The sequence below is a fragment of the Pleurodeles waltl genome, chromosome 3_1, assembly GCF_031143425.1.
Source record: "Pleurodeles waltl isolate 20211129_DDA chromosome 3_1, aPleWal1.hap1.20221129, whole genome shotgun sequence".
NCBI classification, from domain to species: domain Eukaryota; kingdom Metazoa; phylum Chordata; class Amphibia; order Caudata; family Salamandridae; genus Pleurodeles; species Pleurodeles waltl.
The window spans coordinates 565,798,994-565,823,024 of NC_090440.1; positions in this window are offsets into that span (position 1 = coordinate 565,798,994).

A 24,031-nucleotide genomic window follows, 5' to 3' on the forward strand; every position below is an offset into this window, starting at 1 on the left:
CATCTCCCTCCCTGGGTCTGTGGAGGTAAGCGCAGGGGCATATGGTGTCAACAGTCTTCACAGTCCCTTGGGCCATCTTCATCTGAGACCATTGCTGTGGCATCACCACCGGTTTGTGTCCCGGCCTGTGTTGAACCTGTCCCAGTTGATTGTGATGTCTCCTGCGGTGGTTCCCTGTCTGCACTGGTGGCTGGACACCTTGAATCTCATTGAGGGGGTCTGAATGCATCCTCCCCCTCTAGTGGTACTTGTGACAGATGTGAGCCTCATGGTCCTGGGGGAGCTACACTGGGTACTCAGGTGGTGCAATGTAGGTGGCTACTATCAGAAGCACATCATTCATCCAACTGGTGGGAGTTGTCAGCAATCGTTTTCAGCCTCACCTCATGAGTTGCAACGTGTTGGTTCGGTCTGACAACACAGTGACTGTGGCTTACATCAACAATCTGGCAGCACGCACAGTCTCTCTCTCTCAATCTGGTGGGTTGCTTTATTGAACAGTGGGTGGAGCATTATCTTCAATCCCTTCATGCCAACACATCAGGGGAGTGGACAATGTGGTGGTGGACTCTCTGAGTCAGAAGTTCCTTGGACTTGAGGCTCTCTCATCAAGTGTTTCGAGGTATTTGCAGATGATTCGAGTGTCCTCGCCTAGATCTGTTCGCCTCCTGGTGGAACTCCCTCCTGTCCCTGTTCTGCTCCAGGAGCCCAGAGGAGGGTGCCTGGGGAGTGGATGCTTTGTCAATTCTTTGGCGTCGGAGTCTGCTGTATGCCTTTCCTCCCTTTCCCCTCATCCAATCCTTTCTGCTGAAGGTCCGAATGGATGGTGCTCGGGTGGTGGCTGTCCTTCCTTATTGACAACCCAGGTCTTGGTTCCCGATGCTGCAGAGCCTGGTGGTTCAGTTTCCATGGACTGGACCCCTCCCCCTTGCAGCTTCTGGGTCCCCCTCTCCTGGCATCCCTGATGCTTGCAGTCTGGATGTTGAATGGAGAGCCTTGATGAGGGATGGTTTGCCTGCTCCTTTGGTTTCTTTGGTGCAGGTTCTAGGAGGCACTCTACTCTCTATGTCCATTCTAAACATTGGGTTTACTTTGCTTCTTTGTATTTCCTTCATGATTTCTCTCCTGTCTCTTATCTAGTTTCTGCTGTCCTCCAGTTTTTTGTGGATGGGTTTCGTAAGGGGTATGCCCTCTCCACATTGAAGAGCCAATGGACTGCTATTCGGGCCTTTTGGAACCCTTGTTTTTGGTCCTCTTCTTCTTTTTCTTTGGTTTGTAGGTTGTTTCGGAGTTTTTTCCTTTCTGCGCCTATGGTGTGATCCTCAGTTCCTCCTTGGGACTTTCTGTCATGCTCCATGCCATTCACTCTCCTCCTTTTGAGCCTCTGGCCTCAGTTGATTTGAAGTTTCTGTCATTTAAGTTCACTTTTCTGGTGGCTATTACCTCTGTAAGGCGGTTGGGAGAGTTAACTGCTCTGTGCTGCCCTCCTCCTTTTCTGCACTTACTGGAAGATGCTGCAGTCCTCTGTATGGATCCGGCGTTCCTTCTCAAGGTTGCCTCCCGTCTTCATTCTGCTCAGGAGTTGATTCTTCCTGCCTTTCGTACTTCTCCCTCTTCTCCAGAGGAAGTTCTTCTGCACACTTTGGATGTGAAATGTTCCCTTTCTATGTATGTTGATCGCACTACCTCTTTCAGATCTTCCAACAATCTCTGCCACTTTTGGTGTTGCTGGCTGTGGTAAAGCTGCCTCTAAGTTGACCCTCTGCGACTGGCTTAAGGAGACAATTTCCCTGGCATATCAAAGTGTGGGGTTGCCTTGTCCTGTGTCTTTCCAGGCACGGTCCACTAGGTGTCTCCTGGACTGTACTACTTTTCAGGGTGTCTTGTTGGCGGAGATTTGCAGAGCAGAAACCTGGGCTTCGGACTCTACTTTTAGCAGGCATTATCATGTGAATTGTGCCCAGCCTGGTAACTTTGGTCATGGTGTTTTGCGGGCTGTTGCTGGTAAACCTTAGTTCAGCCGATTTTGTTTCTTTAATAAACATGATTCACTGCATTAACTGGGCTGTGTGGTGTGTGTTTCTTTCCTTCTGGCCTACACAAAGGGCTTCTGATGGGGTTTGCTTTGGTTTTCCTTATGACGTCAGGACTGGGTCGAGGACAAGGGACATAAAGAAAATGCCCTGATTACTTACGGTAATCCCCATCACTCTTAGTCCTACTCGTCCTCGACCCAGTCTTTTTTTCCTCTCACCCTCCCGGGGCAGGCCTTTGTGGGCTTGGTATTACAGGCCGTCTTCCCATTGGTTACTTGCTATATGCCTTACTTGGAGGGTGGGTGGGGCTACGGAGTGTTGCCTTTTTTGTTTCCTATCTGGTTGGGAGAGGTTAGGCCTGGGTCGAGGGCGAGAAAGTCTAAGAGTAATGGGGATTATCAGTAAGTAATTATGACAAATGTATGCTTGATGGTTTAACGAGTTCTTACAGGGGTCTGGATCTATGTCTGCACTATTGGTGTGAAAGGGTCAACCAATGGAGTCATTAGTCAAGGTTGTAAAAGAAACTTGAAAATAAACAGTACGTATGTCACTGAAGACAAAAACAACTTGGTAAGACTGTTTTTAAAGATTGTTCACAAACTACAGTTCCCAAAATGCCCTATTTAGGAGCAACATCTTTATATATTTGAACAATATACATCTTAGAAAATGTGTTAACAATTTTAACAACAAGATTTATCAATATTAAAAAAATCACCCAATACCCATGTTCGATGTGGATGGTATCTCTCCGTGGTGAATGCTACTTTGTTGTTTTCTTAAAATCATTGAATCCTGTTGATCCTAGAAATCAGAAACCTAGAATTACAACTAATCATCCATTGCTGTAAAATGGATGATTATCAAGTCCGCATCTCAAATTTCTGCAGTGATTGTGGGCTGCATTTTACAGTTTGTATAGATATGCTCAGTTGCACATCATGCCAATAATCCAACATGTGCAGTCCAGTGCAGCAATTACATTAGGAAACCCTGCAACTGTGTACAGTTTTGCTTTTGTGAAATTGACTGCTTGCCTTTCAGCTACAAACACAATTTACTCTCTGGCTAATCGGAGTATTGCAGTCAGAATCTATCTCAGAACTAGCTCCCCTGCCTGTCCTTTCCGACCACGCCCTCCAACCCCAACTTCGGAGGAGTGGCCCTCCCAACAGATAAAATGGTGTCCACTGTCTCTCGCAAACAGAGCCACATAGCAACGTGGCGTGCCCTAGCTACTGTATAGCCTAAGTATACTAAAGATCAAGACTGGCCATCCAAGCCTAAACCCTGGGCCCTCCAAAGGGGATGTAATACCGTAAAGTCCCAACCTTTTGACTTCAGTGGACCCCCACTTAACCATTACTGGAGCCCAGGGATCCTTACTGAAACTTTATTGAAATCTGAGGACCCCCCTCTGAGTCATTACTGAAAGCTGGGAACCTAATCTAATATTATTTTTTAATTTTCTAAGCAGTCCTGGACCTCCTGAGGAGGCTTCCTGAACCCCCAGGGGTCCGCGGACCAGAGGTTGGGAACCACCGCCGTAAACGACTGACACAACTTAGAAAGTGAAAAACAGGACCCTATTTCCCTTCAAAAAAAAAATGACCACCAATTATGTTGCTAATGAGGCGCTATATTATCACTTTTTAAAAGTGTTCTCAATTACCGAAATATTTCTAACAGACTTTATAACTTTTTAACATTTACAACCTGCTCAGAACAAGTGTAAATTATCTGTGCTAATTCCACCCACTGTTCCTCTTAAACACAACGTGTAATACGTGTAATTTATGTAATCGCTAATTACAGACTCGTAGTTACGGGGTATAGATTTAAGTCTTGTGGTAAAACATCTGGACATGATAATTCCAGGCGGGGTTTTTACACTTTTTTTCCGAACTGAAACCTGCAACCGGTGTTATTGGTACAGAATGAACACTTTCTTTCGGTTTTAAGTAGTGCGAACTCGACAGGAAGGTATTGGAGCGCTTTACATGACAACTTGTAACATAAATGCAGCGGAATTAAAACATGAAACATCCATAATTCTGCTAACCATAACTCATAAGGGGGACCGGAGGGTTCACAAAACAGCATGCAGAATGCTTCACAATTTTGCATACGTTTATTAAAAATATTGCAATGTAGAATTTGGCAAAGTGTTTTTTTTTAACTAATAAAAGGCAGTTCTGTGCAACACCAGGAACAGACAGTAACTCTTTCTCAGTGCCACTAGCACTCTATAGTAGCCACATGCCACAATCCATATGTGTTTTTTCCCCCGAAGTGCATGGATGGCCAGTAGAATGTCTCATCTCATGGAGATCTCACTATTTTGGGTTAGACCAGTGCTTTAAATGGGCCGGTACTCTCCGGTACTGAGTACCAGCACTTTTTTATTTTGAGAGGGAGAGTACCGGCATATCTCAAGAAAAACGTAATACTTTTAATTGGAGAGTACCAGCACTTCTCAGAAACAAGCAGGTACTCTGGTACAGAGTACCTGCACTTCTATTTTTCCATTTAAAGCACTGGGTTAGACGTAAGTGGGAGAGAAATATAGACTGTTGTAACATTTCTCAACTATGCTGGTTGAGAGGAAAACTGGGAGGAACTTTCCAGAAGCTCGGCTTCCAAACCTTCTCAGGCAATATATAATGATGTGAGGGAAAATGTTTAATTTTAATTAGTAGGGGTCAGGTGCGCAACTAGACTCTTCAGGGAGGGTTAACACTTTGAACAATAGGGCAGGGGCCATATTCAGAGCGTGGGTCAAAATATCTTGTAGGGGCTCTCTTCACTGTTGTCATATGGTGAATAACATTTTCTGGACAATATACAGCCATTGGTGCATTTTAAAGCATACTTAACCAATAAAATTGGTCTCGGTTTAATATCCTTTAGTGGGGTTTAAGGGTTCTCCATCAAGGAGTTTTAGCAGCATGAACAGTGAAAGCTACATTTAAATGCACATTTGACAAATAGACCAAGCAGGATGTGCAATTTTGGGAACAATAAACAGCAAATACTGCATCCCAAGATTGCCTAGGCCAGTTGAATCGGTCTTAACCTATTGGGGCGTAAAACACATACATGATATGTAAGCATATTTCCACAAAGAAGACTTTTCAAAATTTGTAACAAATGGTGCAGCTTATATGCATTTGTTTTGTCGTTGTTCTGTTCATAAAATATTTCTCAACGCAAATAGGTTTATGTTAAAATACAAGGTTATCAAATACAACAACACTCTTGCTGTCCCTTGGAAAAATGCCTCATGTCCAGGCACTGTAACTTACAAAATAGTGAATGTATATTTAGAGGTAGTGCATGGTAATCTTGAGTTCCATCTCTCATCATGTAGGCTAGGGCAATTGCCATGAATGCATGATTCATTTGGAAGGAATATGTTGTTAACAGCACCTGGAGAGCAGACTCTGAGCATTGAGTGTGATTATAAATAGGGCTTCCAACCATGCATATTATACTTAACTATCATATCAACAGGTAAGCCTTGTTTGCATTTACAAACGTGGCACTGTCCTGCCAGCTGCTGGTTTTGAGGTTTATCAATGCAATGGCAAGATCAGTAATTAACTCCAGTTCAAATATTCTTTGGTTCAGACTCCTTTTCTTCCATATAGAGGATTCAATGGGAGTCTGGTGCGAAACTCAATGTGGGTGAAGGAGTCAACCGTGAATAGTCATTCACAGCGGCAGTCTCAAGGGGAGGGTAGGGAGGAGGGATGGGGGAAGGAAGGGATAGGCATAAATAGAAAAATATAATTAAAAACACTTACATTTTTCCTGTTGTCGCCACAGCCGACTCCTGCCGCGTTGCTCCTCTGGTCTTTCTGTGGTGTCCCAGCATTCGCTCAGACACCAGCACAGGCTCCACAGCAATCCTGGCACTGCTTACATGCTAAACATAGCATGTAAGCAGTGTAAGATTGGTTGTGAGCGGCTCAGAGTGCCGCTCAGACACAAGCCTGGGGCTGTGCTGTTTCTCCAGCCATGCTGTGTATACAGCCAGGTTGGAGAAACCTAACTGCACATGTGTGTTTGGCCGGCCTGAGATGGCCGTCCAAACACACATGCGCACCTAGTGCACTCTCCCCTCCTCCCCACTCCACCTCCCAAAGCCCAGCCCCACCCCACCCTGAACACACTGCAAGCTGAACCAGCAGATGAAAGATAAAACGATAATTAAATATTGTTTTATCTTTCATCTTCTGGCTTAGCCAGGGGGGCGATGCTCCTTCGCCATGGCGAAGGAGCCACCCCTGGTCATTTGTGGTAAATGTGTTTGATGTCACTTTCACTTCGTTATTTTTGTCATTTGAAGTCCATAGCAGCAAAGACCCAACACACATACATGTATCACATACATGAATATTATTATCAGGAGAGGTTTGAATAATAATACTTTCCAGGAATATGCAGCAACAGTGCATGAAACAAAATGCTATAACTTAAAATCTTATGCCTGTGAAATATATGTTTTACACATAGCATGGTGTATACATTTTATTGGAATCCTCGTGTGGGGCAAAAGGATCATGAAATATGAAATTCTTGGGTAATGTTCAGTAGAAGCATAAAAATGTATGTATAGAACAATGGTAGAGTGACTTCTAACAGAAGTGATGTGTGGAAATTCAGAACATTTAAGAAAACAATTTTGGATTAACATGGTTAATGATCACTGCTACACCACTTAACCTAACCCCCCTCACACCCCTTAAACAATTGTAAAAAATACCTATTACCAACCTGGATGCACCCTCCACCCTCCTGGCACCTCAGTTATTCCTCCAAAGCTTACTTCATCTTCAGCAGTGGGCACACAGGGAAATGTTACTATTAGTCGGAGGCACATGAGAGGTCAGCCTTTAGATACTGCAGAGCAGCTGAGCAATTTCCTGCCTCAGTGGGACACTTTCTAACCTACCTTTGCATCACTAATAGTACAGTATGATTTACAAAGCACTGTCAGTATCTGATTCTTCTCACTGTCACCTCAAAAACCTACTTCCCTCCCACCATCCCTCCTGCAAACCACTGCATCTCCGTTTATTCACTCCCTACCCTGCTGTAAGATGCCTAAGGTTGATTACATATAAATCACTGTTGCCTATCCAGTTAGATACCAATGTTTTGGGCAATACCTGCTTCACCCACAAGTATCTAGTATCTGTTCCTGTTGTCTCTGCCTTACCCATGTTTTCTTTCTCCCACTTTGTGCTTTTATATGATCTCATCACAGCATAAAAAGCTATAGAAATAAGCGCTGTAATATCTTAAGACAGAAACAACAACTGAAGTCCCTTCGGTCTAAAAGCATAAGTTAACATTAGCATGAGCTAACAAATTATTTTCTGTATACCACAAATAAGTTACTTTCTCTTCATCTTTGTGTCTCTCTGGGAATCTTAACTTAACCCCTTCGCTGTCAGGCCTTTTCCCCCTCAGGTGTCAGGCTTTTTTTGGCAATTTGGGGCAGGGCGTGTTAGGCCCTCATAACTTTTTGTCCACATAAGCTACCCACGCCAAATTTGTGTCCTTTTTTTCCAACATCCTAGGAATTCTAGAGGTACCAGACTTTGTGGGTTCCCCTGAAGGAGACCAAGAAATTAGGGAAAATACAGTAAAACTTCTTTTTTAAAAGAAAAATTGGAAAAAAGGGCTGCAGATGAAGGCTTGTGGAGTTTTCCCTGAAATTGGCATCAACAAAGGGTTTGCAGTGCTAAAATCACCAGCTTCCCAGATTTCAGGAACAGGCAGACTTGAATCAGAAAACCCAATTTTTCAACACAAAATTGGCATTTTACGGGACATACCCCATTTCAAAGATTTTTTGTGCTTTCAGCCTTCTTCCCGTCAGTAATGGAAATGGGTGTGAAACCAATGCTGGGTCCCAGAAACCTAAACATTTCTGAAAAGTAGACAAAATTCTGAATTCAGCAATGGGTAATTTGTGTAGATCCTACAAGGGTTTCCTACAGAAAATAACAACTGAAATAAAAAAATATGGAAATTGAGGTGAAAAAAAAGCAATTTTCTCTACGTTTTACTCTGTAACTTTTTCCAGCAATGTAAGATTTTTGAAAGCAATATACCGTTACGTCTGCTGGACTCTTCTGGTTGCGGGGATATATAGGGCTTGTAGGTTTATCAAGAACCCTAGGTACCCAGAGCAAATAAATGAGCTGCACCTTGCAGTGGGTTTTCATTCTATACCGGGTATACAGCAATTCATTTGCTGAAATATAAAGGTTGAAAAATAGGTATCAAGAAAACCTTTGTATTTCCAAAATGGGCACATGATAAGGTGTTGAGGAGCAGTGGTTCTTTGCACATCTCTGAATTCTGGGGTGCCCGTACTAGCATGTGAATTACAGGGCATTTTTCAAATAGACGTCTTTTTTACACACTGTCTTACATTGGAAGGTACAAAATGTAGAGAAAGACAAGGGGCAATAACACTTGTTTTGCTATTCTATGTTCCCCCAAGTCTCCCGATAAAAATGGTACCTCTCTTGTGTGGGTAGGCCTAGCACCCGCGACAGGAAGTGCCCCAAAACACAACGTGGACACATCAAATTTTCCCAAAGAGGACAGAGGTGTTTTTTGCAAAGTGCCTACCTGTGGATTTTGGCCTCTAGCTCAGCCTGCACTTAGGGAAACCTACCAAACCTGTGCATTTTTGAAAACTAGAGACCTAGGGGAATCGAAGTGGGACTCACACCAGGTTCTGTTACCCAGAATCCTTTGCAAACCTCAAAATGTGGCTAAAAAATCACTTTTTCCTCACATTTCGGTGACTGACAGAAAGTTCTGGAATCTGAGAGGAGCCACAAATTTCCTTCCACCCAGCGTTCCCCCAAGTCTCCCAATAAAAATGGTACCTCAATTGTGTGGGTAGGCCTAGTGCTCGCGACAGGAAATGCCCCAAAACACAAAGTGGACACATCACATTTTCTCAAAGAAAACAGAGGTGTTTTTTGCAAAGTGCCTACCTGTGGATTTTGGCCTCTAGCTCAGCGGCCACCTAGGGAAACCTACCAATCCTGTGCGTTTTTGGACCTGGGCTCAGCAGCCATCTAGGGAAACCTACCAAACCCAGACATTTCTGAAAACTAGACACCCGAGGGATTTAAGGGAGGTGTGACTTGCGTGGATCCCCCAATGTTTTCTTACCCAGAATCCTCAGCAAACCTCAAATTTAGCTAAGTAATCACATTTTTCCCACATTTCTGTGTGGGATCACCGCACCGGGACAAATTTCCTACCACCCAACGTTCCCCTCAGTCTCCCAGTAAAAATGATACCTCACTTGTGTAGGTGGGCCAAGGAAAGAGCCAAAAACACTTTGAAATTGAGGGGGAACCAAAGTGGGTCCAAAAGGGCAGTTTGAAACAAAACATTTTTAGGCTGACAAGTGCAGCAGAATATTTATCGGTATAGATGAGGCAATGCTGGGTGGTAGGAATTTTGTGGTTTCCTGCAGATTCCGGAAGGTTCCATCACAAAAATGTGGGAAAAATGTGTGCTTTCCAGCAAAGTTGCAGGTTTGCAGGGCATTGTGGGTAAGGAAATGGTGCGGGGTGCATGTGAAGCGCACCACCCTGGAATCAACTTTAGTTTTCAGATGAGTCTAGGTCTTGAGGATTTTTCTACATGGCAGAGTCCCAAAGTTAAAAAAGTAAAAAAAAGGTAAAAAAAAGTGCAGCCCTCACCATTCCAAGTGGGACGATTTTGAGAGTTACCCAGCTCTCATTGCCCAAATGTAAAACAAAAAACAAAAAAATCAAATGTCCTCTTGCCATGGGATAAGATGTTTTAGTGTGCGGGGGAGAGCTGAATGACTGCTAGCCCCTTCAGTTCGGGTGAGGGCATAACCAGGCCCATACTGGTTGGTAGTCACCACCCCACTATTTTCTTTTTTTTTTTTATTTCATGGCATCTAGTAGACTTTCTGCCCCCGGGGTGTGGATCGGGGTAATTGCCCCATCTACCCACTGGTGGGCAGAACAACTTTGGCCCCATTTATTTTGGCTGGGGCTATGGCCATAACCCCACCCTCTCATTTTGAAAAAAAAATCTTCCCCGGTCTCTGGTGAGCTTTCTGCCCCCCTTGGGGGCAGATGGGCCTTCCAAAAATAGGTCAATCTGCCCCCAATGTGGGCAGATATGGCCAACAGTAATGTGTCCCCATGGGGAGCGACCCTTGCCCAAGGGGCTGCCCCCCCAAACAAAACACACACACACCAATCCCTGGTGTCTAGTGGTTTCTGCCCCCCTTGGGGGCAGATTGGCTTAACAAAAATAGGGCAATCTGCCCCCAAGGGGGGCAGAAATTGCCTAAATACAATTTGCCCCCCAGGGGAGCGACCCTTGCCTAAGGGTCGCTCCCCATACATAAAAACATAAATAAAAATATAAATATATCCCTGGTGACTGGAGGTTTCTGTCCCCCCGGAGGCAGATCGGCTTATTTTTGTTAATTATATTAGGCCAATCTGCTCCCAGGGGGGGCATAAATGGCCTAAGCACAATTTGGCCCCGCAGGGAGCGACCCTTGCTAATGGGTCGCTCCCTACACATAAAAGAAAAAAAAAAAATCCCTGGTGTCTAGTAGATCGGCCTAATTACATGAGGCCGATCTGCCCCCAGGGGGGCAGAAAGGGCCTAAAAATAATATGGCCCCCTAGGGAGCGACCCTTGCCCAAGGGGCCGCTCCCTTTATTAGAAAACACAAAGAGAAAAAAATCCCTGGAGTCTAGTGGGCATTTCTGCTCCCGGGGGCAGATCGGCCTAATTATATTAGGCCGATCTGACCTGGGGGCAGAAATGGCCAAAGCACAATTAGGCCCCCCCAGGGAGCGACCCTTGCCTAAGGGGTCGCTCCCTGCACATAAAAAATCAAATAAAAAATCACTGGTGTCCAGTGGGCATTTCTGCCCTCGGGGGGGAGCAGAAATGACCTATAAATTATTTGCCCCCCTAGGGAGCGACCCTTGCCCAAGGGGCCGCTCCCTTTATCAGAAAACACAAATTAAAAAAAATCGCTGGTGTCTAGTGGGCATTTCTGCCCCCGGGGGGGGCAGAAATGGCCTAAGCACAATTTGGACCCCAAGGGAGCGACCCTGCACAGAAAAGAAAAAAAAAATTCCCTGGTGTCTAGTGGGCATTTCTGCCCCCCCGGGGGCAGATCGGCCTAATTATTTTAGCCCGATCTGCCCCCAGGGGGGGCAGAAATGACCTAAAAATTATTTGCCCCCCTAGGGAGTGACCCTTGCCCAAGGGGCGCTCCCCTCACGTAAAATTTTTTTACAAAAATTCCATGGTGTCTAGTGGGCATTTCTGCTTCCCGATCGCATCGCCATCGGGCAGCAGAAATGCTCAGAATGACATCGGAAGAAAGGAAAAGCCTTTCCTTTCTTCCGATGTCCCTCCCGCCCCCCTCCTCCCGAGCAGAAGAGAAATGCTAAGCATTTCTCTTCCGCATCGGGAGGCGACCTCTGATGAGGTCAGCACGCGATCGCGTGCTGACATCATCAGACGTCACAGGGGGATCGGGGGTCGGGGGTGAAAGGAGAAGAGATTCCCTTTTCATCCCTGATGGGTGTGTGGGTGAGGGGCCAACGGGGGGAGCGCTAACGCTTCCCCCGTGGGCCCGGTGCAGGATGAGGTGGTCTCATCCCAGGCACACGGGAACCATGTGCTGGGACGAGACCACCTCGTCCAAGGCACCCTAGAGGTTAAAATTTCCCTTTGTCATTGTCACTTTCTCTTGGTCTCTATTCTTAGGCTTCTCTATTTCTCTCTATCCCTCAATCTCTCATTCAGTGCTTCCTTCTCTAGATCTCTCTAAAGTATTCCATATCTGCGTGTGCATAGTGACAGTGTACAGAACAAGAGTGATTCAGGGGTCTTTGAACATCAATATGCAATCTCTGTTGTCCTTCTCTCTATCATACCCCTCAAAACAGTCCCAAATTGTCTGTCACAAAGTGCATCATCCTTTTTTCCAAGAGCAGCAGGCCTTTCTGAATCATCCTGCAACCTCTTAGAACTTCTTCTTCCCTTATCCATCTCCCCATAACAATTGGCCTACTGATGCTGCCTCCTTCGGATCTACCACAGAGATTTTTCTCCTTCTTCTCTGCTTAGCCATACTCGTCCTTACGCTGTCTGCATCTTTTACACTTACACACTTCTTATCTTCTACTACAGTCCCCTCTACTAGTCTGTCTTCTGAGCTTCCTACAACTTTATTTTCCATTGGAAAATATTTTTGCTCCCTTCAGCAATCCCCCATCTTCCTTGTCCCCTAGTCCTCCACCACACTGAACTGCAAGTTCTGCTACAAAAGCATCCTGGTAAAGAGGATCTCTTGGGTCAGGTGCAAGTGGTATTTACATCAAACACAGATCGCACAAAGTCGGAAACGTGACCACCCACTTGATGGATTGCTTGCCAGTAGATGTCATCATGTTTCCTGCCACCAGTCCTTTCACAGCTGCATGGCTTTTTGGCTGGTAGGACTATGGGCCACAGCATTTGTCAATGGCCTGGTTACCTCTTTGGCAATGCTGTTCCAAAAGTATGAACATTGGAATGTTTTTAAAGTGGAAATGGGTACACACTTTAATGGAGTGACTTTTTATGGAGAGCTACGGTTGAGGTAAAACATTTTGGTATAACCCCAGCCCCATGCAGCAAACTGCTAAAATGTTTAACTATGAGAATGGATTACTTATTTGATTAGATGTTTCACATTAGAAATGTAGGGCACTTGACTGGACTAAAATCAAAGATAAGAGAACAAACATTATGGGCCTCATTATGACTTTGACGGTCTTTTCGCTAGACTGCCGCGATGGAGGCCGCCAAAAGACCACCATATTGGTGGTATTCCCACTGCTGTATTAAGAGTCAAACACTGAAGCCTGCCAAAAAACAGCCACAAATCGACACTGAGAGGACACTGGAGGGTGGGAAAGAGGCGGTTCCCCCACCAGCACAACCAGCCCAACAACCTTCCACCCACCAGATTACGACCCACAAATCAGCACAGCAGTTCTTTCATGGTGGAAACCCATTGCTGATCCGAACCGCCGCGCTCACAAACTCACTTCAGACAGAACACAACACCTCATTGGACAGTTTGAATACCCCACACCTGACAACCCATACACACCAGACATACCTACTCACTGCACTATATAACACACCCCCACACAACCCACAATCCTTTGTGACAAAAACCACATACAGAGACAGTGAGGACCTATGAACCTATAGCTTAGCACTTATACACCATAGGCACATATACACTTCACACTAAGCACACACCATAAAGCTGCATGATCAACGTTATACACACATCACTACTGCACACAAACACCACAACCAACCAGCACACACAACCAACACCCCCACCCCACCAAGCACCCTACACTGCACCCTACACACAAACCTCCGCCCCCACCCACAACACAACCATCATGTCCCGTCAAAAGCACACACGGTTCACAGACGATGAGTTGAGGGTCATGGTCGATGAAATTGTCAGGGTAGCCACAACTGAATGGAGCACAGGTACAGCAAACCTTCACTGCCAGGAAAATGCAGTTATGACACAGAATTGTCAACAGAGTCAACTCAGTGGGCAACCATCCACGCACAGGGGGGACATCAGGAAGAGGTGGAATGGCCTGTGGGGGAAGGTGCATTCCATGGCATCACAACACCAAATTGCCATGCTGAAGACTGGCGGTGGGCCCCCATCTTCTCCCCCACAGTTCACATCGTGGAAGGAGACGTTCTTGAACATACTGCATCCAGAGGGCCTGGCTGGAATACCCAAAAGGGTGGACTCTAGTGAGCAACCAACACTCCCCTGGCACAAATTGTCCGGTCCAGCATGCTTCCACACCACCCAATAACTTTCCAATTCGCCCTATCTTCCACTACACCTCCCCCTAATCACCTAATACCCCTCCCCTGCATGTCACACCACCATCCAGCCCCAATGTCCACACAGTCCCTGCCAAGTGCACAGATAGCAAAGCTTAACACAATCACTATGACTCCCACAATGCACCTGCCCATCACCATCAAAACCTGCAATGTGCACATCACATCACATATCCTGCATGTATAACCACTACACCAGCTACACCAACTGGATGCTTTTGCTGAGGACCAATAAATGGCAATGGCACCAATGCTATGGCACAACACAATGCCAAACCAAGCCAATCACAGACACAGCACTGTCACCAAACCTAAGGGCCACCAATCCAGATCAACATCCCTGAAATGGACTGGTCATGTGCATGAAAGTAAGATGGTATAACCAATCCTGCATACACATATACCCTTCTCCCACTTGGACACCGTGCTGCAATGTACAGCCATACCCACTCACATCTAGCAAGTCTGAATTGCCACCTGCTAACGGCATATCTACCATGTGAACCATCACACAGGAACAAAACACACCCACAGATCAAAAGTTACCAAGCCTGATCGACCACAACCCCTATGGAGCATGGTACACATGTCACAATCCACTGTCCACAAACTGTGTTAGCAGTGTTGCACCTGTTATTGCCATTACTGGGAATCAAGTCAAGCATGCATCAGACAAAGAGACAACCATTCACGACTCCACCATTTAACCCTCTCTCAATCCATCCACAGATACCCCTGGCAGTGTCACCATGGAGAGAATACCAGAGACTTGCTGCCCTCCTCAGGATGAAGGCCCTAGTGATGACAACACCGTTGGATGTCTGGACAGTGACTACCTACCTGGCTCATCTGGGACCCCTGGTCGATCTACCTCTCCCTGCCTCATCCTGCTCACATCAAACTCCCCCACCCTGTGGCACCAACATCACAGCCAACAATTTGTCCCCAAACCTGTGTCCCAAGGACTGTTTACCCAAGACAATGAAGGTCCTGGTGAGACTGGGAGTGGGCACACTGTGCCGGGGCACAGACACATAGGGGTAGTGGGCATGGGAGGTAACCTGTGGGCCAGAGGATGGGGCACTCAAGGCAGTCACCTGACCAGGAAGCCATCTCCCAAGTCCTGGGAGCATACCATCAATCCCGAACAGGATGGGCCAGATCATCAACATGTTGGGGGAAAACCAAAGGCTGCAGAGGGAATACCACCAGGGGGGCATGCAGCATTGGCAAGCCCACAATGCCGCCATGGATTCCATTGCAGGGGTGCTCAGGGACATTAATACCACCCTGCGTGCTTCCTCCACCCACCAGCAGGCCCCTTCCAGTAGTTACATTCCATCGGAGCCTTCAACATCTGCGGTAGCTAGTGAAATGGAGGCCCTGCCAGGGGAACCACAGGCATCTGGCACCCCTCCCACTGTAGCTGAAACCCCCCCCGACAAACGTGGACGTCCATCCAGACATCTGGTTGGATTAGATGCCTGGACCAAACCCACTGTCAGGAAGTGACCCTCTCCTGATTTCTCTCCCTTGTGTGCCACTGAGACACCCTGTTGACTGTTAATGACATTACTCCATTTTCCCATGGCCCTTTGATCAGTGGACCTGTGCTACCTACAGCTGTGCCACCTACACTGATGATCTCATCCACCATGACCCCACTCACCCATGATCCATCAGGACTCTCACGGGTGAGTAGTGCGCTTTACAAATTCCTGATTGATTGATTGACTCATCACCTGTTCGTCACTGTATACTTTTGGGGAGCATAGAGGAAGGCACCTCCAGAGACGTCCAGGCACCTGAATCTGGCCTTCAGAAGGCCAAATGTCCTTTCAAGTACATGCCTCGTCCTGCTGCGGGCCTCACTGAAACCCAGTTTCCCTTCCGTGGCAGGGTACCTCAATCATGTCCATACCCAGGGAAGGTTAGGATAGCCAGAGTCACCTGTGTGCACAGAGGTTGGACCTCTTATAATACAGGTACAGCCACAGGGTAGATAGTGATGACAGGTACCATAACAGAAACACACAGTCCAAATGCATACATACCAATGAGGCAAGCCCTCTCTCTTTGTAGTCGTGCCATCATGTGGGGGACATTGCTGTCCCTCAAGATGTAGGAGTTATGCACAGATCCTGGAAACTTGGCTGTCACTTGGGAGATGTACTGGTCTGCCACACACACCACCTGAACATTGATGGAGTGATAGTGTTTTCTGTTCCTATACACCTGTTCATTGGCACTGGGAGAGACCAAAGCAATATGGGTGCCATCTATGGCCCCTATCACATGAGGAATGTGTCCCATCTCATAGAAGTCTGCCTTCATATAGGCCAAATCTGCACGCTGGGGGAACCTGATGTACCTGTCCAGGTGTTTCAAGAAAGCACACAGTACATCCTTCAACACAAGACTGAACATGGGCTGTGACATACCTGCTGCCAAGCCTGCTGTATTCTGAAAGGATGCTGTGGCAAGAAAGTGCAGCCCTGACAGGACTTGTACTGTGAGAGGGATGGCATAGGGATTACGTATGGCAGGCAATAGATCTGGCTCCAACTGGGTGCATAGATCCATGATGGTCAGACGATTCAGACAATAGGTCATGATGATATGACTGTCCTCCAGGGTAACAAGGTTGACTAGCGGATGGTACACTGGTGTATATCTCAATTTCCTCATGACAGGTTATCTAGGATAGAGAGGAGAGAATGTACAATGTGACAAGCACTCCACACATGTTAGCTGAACATGTCCTTATCGCACACACCTAACAATGTAGACATGCCTCGCACTGCTGACGCATACTATATTGAGCATGCTGAAGCAGCATGGACACCATCCTTTCTGCACATCGCTGGCCCTGATCAATAGTTTGTGATACACATCACATGTGTAATGTTCCATATAAGGTACACAGACCTGTCCTGCACTGACCATGTATGTAGCCATGCTATATACCTATATACTTACACTTAATTTGAGGCTCTGAGTATCTGGACATGCACTTCATCAGACAACCGGCCATATGCCGTCACTGTGTCATGCATGTCACATGTATAAGCCTAGCCATTATGGCACAACATAGGTCTGCTCCGCATCCTGGACAAAAAACATGTATGGCACACTTAGTTAGCTGCAGCAAGGCATGATATGTGCATAAAATGGCAGCCGCCTGTCCTGCATGCACTGGACAGATGGAAGTGACCTAAGTCCGCTGGCGTATGTCGTCATGGCGGTAGCCGGTCGCAACTGTTGTGCAACTTCTCATTGGTTAACATTGCTGCCTATGGGGGACTGGGGCCAATGGCGATCACTGCCAGCGCTGACAGTCCTGTACGCGGCAGCCGTGACTGCCATTTTCTGCAGCCTTGCTCACTTGACTACTGACACTTGCAAGCAAGACCTCCACCAAGTGAGCTGCTCTGTACTGTCTCTGGGAGCCAACATGCCACGACCTGCAGATGATAGGGCCCCAGCCTTCACCCAAGAAAAGCTGGAGAAGCTGGTGGAAGGGGTCCTATCCCTGTATGGACAGCTGTATCAGGCACCAGGAGCAGGTGAGCCCAATGCCCTAGCCATGTGTGATAGGGGAGTGTGTGAGGGTTAATCGCATAAGTGTACCAGTCAGGGAGTACAAGCATGCAGGGGGCATGGAGTTAAGGTGTGTGAACCGTGACAATCAGCATGTGTGGGCATTTGGTGACTCTGATATTTGTAGTCCACTGCTGTTGTTATGGAGCTAGTCTACATGACTTTCACCTTCTGTCTGTGTCTCCCACGCAGGTAAATACCCCTCAGAAGAAGGGGATATGGCCTGCCATCCCCAAGCAAGTGCGGACCCTGGGGGTCCATAACCGGCTGAGCACCCCTTGTTGCAAGTGGTGGGAGGACCTCAGATGCTTAGCCCGGAAGACCACGGAGGCCCAGCTGGGGATGACCCCCCAACCAGGGAGGGGTGAGCATCGGACCCTGACCCACCTAATGGCCCGCATTTTGGCGTTGGCCTACCGTGAGGTGGATAGGCGTTTGAGGGCAGCACATCACAGCAACTACAAGGAGGTGAGTACTGACTGTATCCAGGCACTTGGCAGGCCTTAAATGGGAATGGGTGCCTCACTGCAGGAAAAGTCACATGGTTGTTTATGCTACATGTTTCTCTACAATTGGAAATGGGTGTTAGGCACCCTGGCAGAGTATCTGTTGTAGATGTGTGTCCATGCTTTACTGTCATTGGATGTACATCTCCCATTTCCATACCTCTCCATGTCTGTAATGTGAAGATGCACTAACAACATAGGCACCTGTGTGGATCCATCCTGGCCATACAATGGATGTGAGTGTTTGGATCACCCGAAGCATTGTGTATGACCAGCTGCATCCATCTGCATTAGTGGGTCTGAGGTGTCAGCCCATTCCCATCTGTGTAGCCTACCTGTATATGCTACTGTGTTACTCTCCTTTTATCTCTGGGACTATGAGGGTCATTCTGACCCTGGGGAGCACCGCCAACAGGCTGGCGGTGCTCCAATGAGCATTCTGACCGCGGCGGTTCAGCCGCGGTCAGAAGCGGAAAGTCAGCGGTCTCCCGCTGACTTTCCGCAGCTCTTTGGAATCCTCCATGGCTGCGGAGCGCGCTCCGCAGCCATGAGGATTCTGACCCCCCCTACCGCCATCCAGTTCATGGCGGGAAATCCGCCATGAACAGGATGGCGGTAGGGGGGGTCGCGGGGCCCCTGGGGGCCCCTGCCGTGCCCATGCCAATGGCATGGGCACGGCAGGGGCCCCCGTAAGAGGGCCCCGAAAAGTATTTCAGTGTCTGCCTTGCAGACACTGAAATACGCGACGGGTGCCACTGCACCCGTCGCACCTTCCCACTCCGCCGGCTCGATTACGAGCCGGCATCCTCGTGGGAAGGTCGTTTTCCCCTGGGCTGGCGGGCGGTTTTACTGGAACCGCCCGCCAGCCCAGGGGAAAACTCGTAATACCCGCCGCGGTCTTTTGACCGCGGCGCGGTAATTTGGAGGGCGGGATCCTGGCGGGCGGCCTCCGCCGCCCGCCAGGGTCATAATGAGGCCCTATATGTCATGAACTATAGCTGGTATTGACAGATTGTGGGGATGGCATTACAGTTCCACCACATGAATGGCCTTCATGGGACAGGAGTATTGGCCTCATAGCTGACTAGGCATAAATAGGTGATCTGCGGACTGTAGGGTATGTGTAGGTAGCCAACCTGGAATACTGATACATGTAGATTTTATGAGGCCTGAATTCACAGATAATGTATTCCTAGGAGCTATACATGTGGGTATGGGCCTTTAAACATATGGGATGGTACTAGAGGTGGCAAGTGCCCTGGGAGATCCCAAATATGTCACCATGGTGTGTATATGGCATGCATGACAGGGCCCTAGCAATTCCTATGATGCACTGCTGAGTAACTGGCTACATCATGTCATAATGGACATTTGTGGGCACATCTGATGGCCTATGACTATTAGAGATTGACTTAGGTAAAAGGTTGTAGCAGAATAGGAGTGGTTTTGGCATAGCATGACACATAGGCCCTCATTCTGACCTTGGCGGGCGGCGGAGGCCGCCCGCCAAAGTCCCGCCGTCAGGTTACCGTTCCGCGGTCGAAAGACCGCGGTGGTAATTCTGACTTTCCTGCTGGGCTGGCGGTCGGTCGCCTTCAGGCCGCCCGCCAGCCCAGCGGGAAAGAGGCTTCCACGATGAAGCCGGCTCGGAATCGAGCCGGCGGAGTGGAAGCTGTGCGACGGGTGCAGTTGCACCCGTCGCGTATTTCACTGTCTGCGCAGCAGACAGTGAAATACATGTAGGGGCCCTCTTACGGGGGCCCCTGCAATGCCCATGCCAGTGGCATGGGCACTGCAGGGGCCCCCAGGGGCCCCGCGACCCCCCCTACCGCCATCCGGATCCCGGCGGTCGGACCGCCGGGATCCGGATGGCGGTAGGGGGGGTTGGAATCCCCTCGGCGGCGCAGCAAGCTGCGCCGCCTTGGAGGATTCATTGGGGCGGCGGTACACTGGCGGGAGCCCGCCAGTGGTGCCGGTCCGACCGCGGCTTTACCGCCGCGGTCGGAATCCCCATTGGAGCACCGCCGGCCTGTCGGCGGTGCTCCCGCGGTCCTCCGCCCTGGCGGTCTTTGACCGCCAGGGTCAGAATGACCGCCATAGCGTGTAGATGTGATTCACATTTTGTATTCAGTCTCCTCAGGCTGCCTTATGTTGTAGTGGGATGTGTAATTAGTGTACTGTCACTGGTGTTTGTCCATGTGTGCCTCTTGAATGCAAATATTTCCCCTCTGAGATGTGTGTTGTCTGGGCTCAGTGACAGGTTTTGCCATTTGTGAAATGGTGTGTGTGAGGCTGGAGTTGTTATGGGGCGTAGTACAACTGGTGTACCTGTGTGTGGTGGCATTGGTAGTGGTCCATGATGTGGATATGTGTGTTCCAGAGGTACATCTGTTATGACACTGCACTCAGTGGATGTGTGATTTGTGGCACACGGCCCATTGTAGAAGCACTTAGCAGTGAAATATGTGTTGGGTGTCAGCTGCTCTGGCTATGTGATAGGATCTGACTAATCACATGGCTATACCACAGATTCACATACTACACATCAGATGTGAATTGTTTGGGTTACTGACTTGTATTGGCTAAATCCGAGTTGTTCTCCATAATGGCATCACTGTACTGAGTGGCCAGCCATGTAATACGACAAGTAGGTGCTGTGTGGTCTGTGAGTGGAGTTGTCTTCACTGTAATAGACATATTGCACAGGACACGGACTAATCAGGTGTTGTTACTGTAGAGGCTTGAAGTGTTGTGTTCAGTCAGCTGCACATTCAATGGATGAAAGCGGTATTGAGAGGTAAGATGTGCATTTAGGTATACTATTGATATTGCATACAGGGCATGTTGTGCCAGCTAAAAGGGCTTTGGTTGGCATCACGGGGATGACTCTAGGAGTGCAGTCCTACTTAGGTATTGATGTAGGTTTGGGGGCACACATACAGGTGTGGGTAGTAGTGACATCTAATGACATGATGTAGGTAATGTGCATTGGGAAATGCAATTGCCTAGCCATGACATGTATTGTCACAGATGAACATGTTTAGCTGTGTTTATTGGAGGTATATGTTAACCCTTTTCCACCTTTCTCTCTCTCCCTCCCTCTCTCTCTCTTTGTGTGTATCAACATTGTCTGGTGAAGGAGAAAGGGCACAGGCGAGTGGGGAAGCAGCAGCCCGCGGGACCCAGAAAGCTGGAACCAGCAAAGCTGAGGGACTCAGTGGGACGGAAGGCGAGGGGAGTGCCACGGGGAGACCGGATCTACCATCTCTTCTTCGGAATCCTCCTCCCTGGTGGTGGCAGACACATCTGGGACCACCCCAGCACCATCTTTGTCTGCCACCCCCTTACTACCACCGCCCACCCTGTAGCTCCCCATCCAGTTGCCTGTGCCCGCTCACCCAGGAGGGTGGGCATCTCCTTCGCCGCAGGCACCTCCGCCCCTGCCCCAGTCAACCCTGCTGCCATCATTGAGGAGGCTATTGACCTCCTGATGTCCATCTCCGTGGGTCCGTCCCCCATTGTGAATACCATCCAGGGACTACCAGCTCAAGTACAAAAGAGTAATGCATTCCTGGAGGGCATTCACGGTGTCATGGCGTACAAAAATCCTTTCAGGCTCTGGCCTCCACTCTGACGGCAGCCAGTGCTCCTTTGTCTCCCGTACCCACCTCCGAAGACCTCTTCCCAATCCCAAACCCCAAGCCACTCTCCCCATACCCATCCAAAACACACCTACACACAGGCATGTATCTACCTCAATTGACAAGGGTAGCTCAGACAAGCGCAAGCACCACAAGACCCACCACTGGCATGCACACAAGCAACATCCACCTGCAGACACACCAACATTCACTCCCTGCACTGACTCCCCCGCAAGCCCCTCCATCACAGACACCACACCAGACACACCTGCAACCACCACACCATTATTCACGGATCCAGCCACCAGTCCTATCTTACCCACAGTCAGCAAAATAGCAGACCAGCAGACATCCACCCAAGTCACAACATCCGCATCCACCAAAACCAAAGACACCCCCACATGTAGCACATGTACCATACTTTCAGACACCACCCCAACAGACAGTCACCCATCCACCACGGCATCTCCCAGCACCTCCTGCCCCCCTCCCAAAACACCTAAATGCCTGAACTCACTCACCCAACAGACAACCAGCACCCACAACCATTCCATGCACGCACTGGCACCCAAGACATCCACACAGACACATCTTGCAACCACTCCCTCTCCCTCCACTTCTAAATCCTTTTGCCATGACCGCCCCCATGGGCCTAAGAAGCAATTCCTCTCAGAGTTTTCCCTGGTCCCTACCCCTCTCCTATCCCGTGATACCCCCAAGCGATCTGTGTCCCTCCCCAAGTCCAGCCCCTCCACCTCCAAGTCCTCCCCTGCCACCCCTGGTAGTGCCCATGCCCCTCCCCCAGCCATAATGTCTACCCCTCCCAAGCCCAGGCCCAAGGACCCCCTCCCAAGCTCAAACCCAAGGACCCTCTACCAAACCCAAGGCCAAGGACCCCCCTACCAAATCAAACCACCCCCCTCCACCCACCCTCACACCCCTGAGGTGCCTGCCTGCCCCCTTGTTGCCCCTAGCCTGTGGAGGTCATTTTGCAGTCAGGAGTCAAGTAGGGGCACAGTGAAGTGCCATTTGTGCCTTAGGCAACATGACATTGGACTGGCCAATGGCCTTATGATTGTAAATAGTTATTAATTTTAATACCATTTCACTTTCGTAATACATCTGGGCCAACCTGGTTTGGATTCGATGGAAACATACCTGTCATGCCTTTCTTTCTAATTGGCTGTTTGGTGTTTGTGGACTTTGGCTTGTGTGTGTGTGTTGGCTGTGTTAGCTGTTGTGTCTGGGCTGCATGTGTGTGTGTGTGGCCATGCCATTTGTCTCGCTGTCATTGCTGTGTATTGTGGGTAGGATATGTTTGTGTTTGGTACATGCATGTGAGTAGCTAAATTGTGTATTGTTTGTATTGCCATGTGTTATGGTGGTGTTGTGTACCCTTGGGTGGTTTTTGTGTGTGCGTCCGTGTGTGGTGATGGCTATGTCATATGCGCTGTGTGTTGTGTTGTATCGGTGTGGGGTGACATATGGAACATTGTATGGCAGTATGGTAGTGTTGGTTGGTTGTGTGGTGTTTTTACGTGTGTTGTCAGTATGTGTTGTCATGTGTAGGTGTGCAGTGGCATTGTTTGCTAAAACGTTTGTGTAGTTGCGGTTGTGATGTTGTTGTGTGACTCGGTGGTGTTTTGTTTGATTGTGTTAGACAGTGGTGGTGATGTGTGTGCGCAGGCACATTTGTGTTACCTGTGGTGTGTGTAATTTAGATGTGTGTAGTATGAGTGTGCATGTGTGTATGTAGGTGTGTGTATGTTCGTATGGGTGTATGGTTAAGTGTGTGGCTGTCGCAAGCCATCCCAGCTGTGTATGTTGTGCGTACGTATGCCTTTCCCTCCAGTATGTGCTATGTGAGTTTACTTACGGATGTTGTCTTCGTCGCTGGTTCCGGAGCCGTTGCGCGAGCAGGAACAGTGGGAGGACTGAGAGTTCAGGTTCCATGGCTGCTCCGAACGGGTATGGCTTCCTGAAGGTGATTGTCTCCTTTTATTCAGTTGGGTTCCGACAGGGTTTTGGTGGTGGTGTGACCACAGTGGAAACTTTGGCTGTGTGCAACCTTGTAATGTGTCTGGCGGAAACATGGTCCCAGCCGATCTGAAGGTGCCTAGCGCTTTCCGTGACGGCCTGACCGCAAATGGGGGTAGTTTGGTTGTGATCTGTTGGGAACACCGTCATGGTCATAATTTGGGGGTCTTCACCGCCGGGCCGTCGGCGTTACGACTGCCGCCACCAACATGGCAGT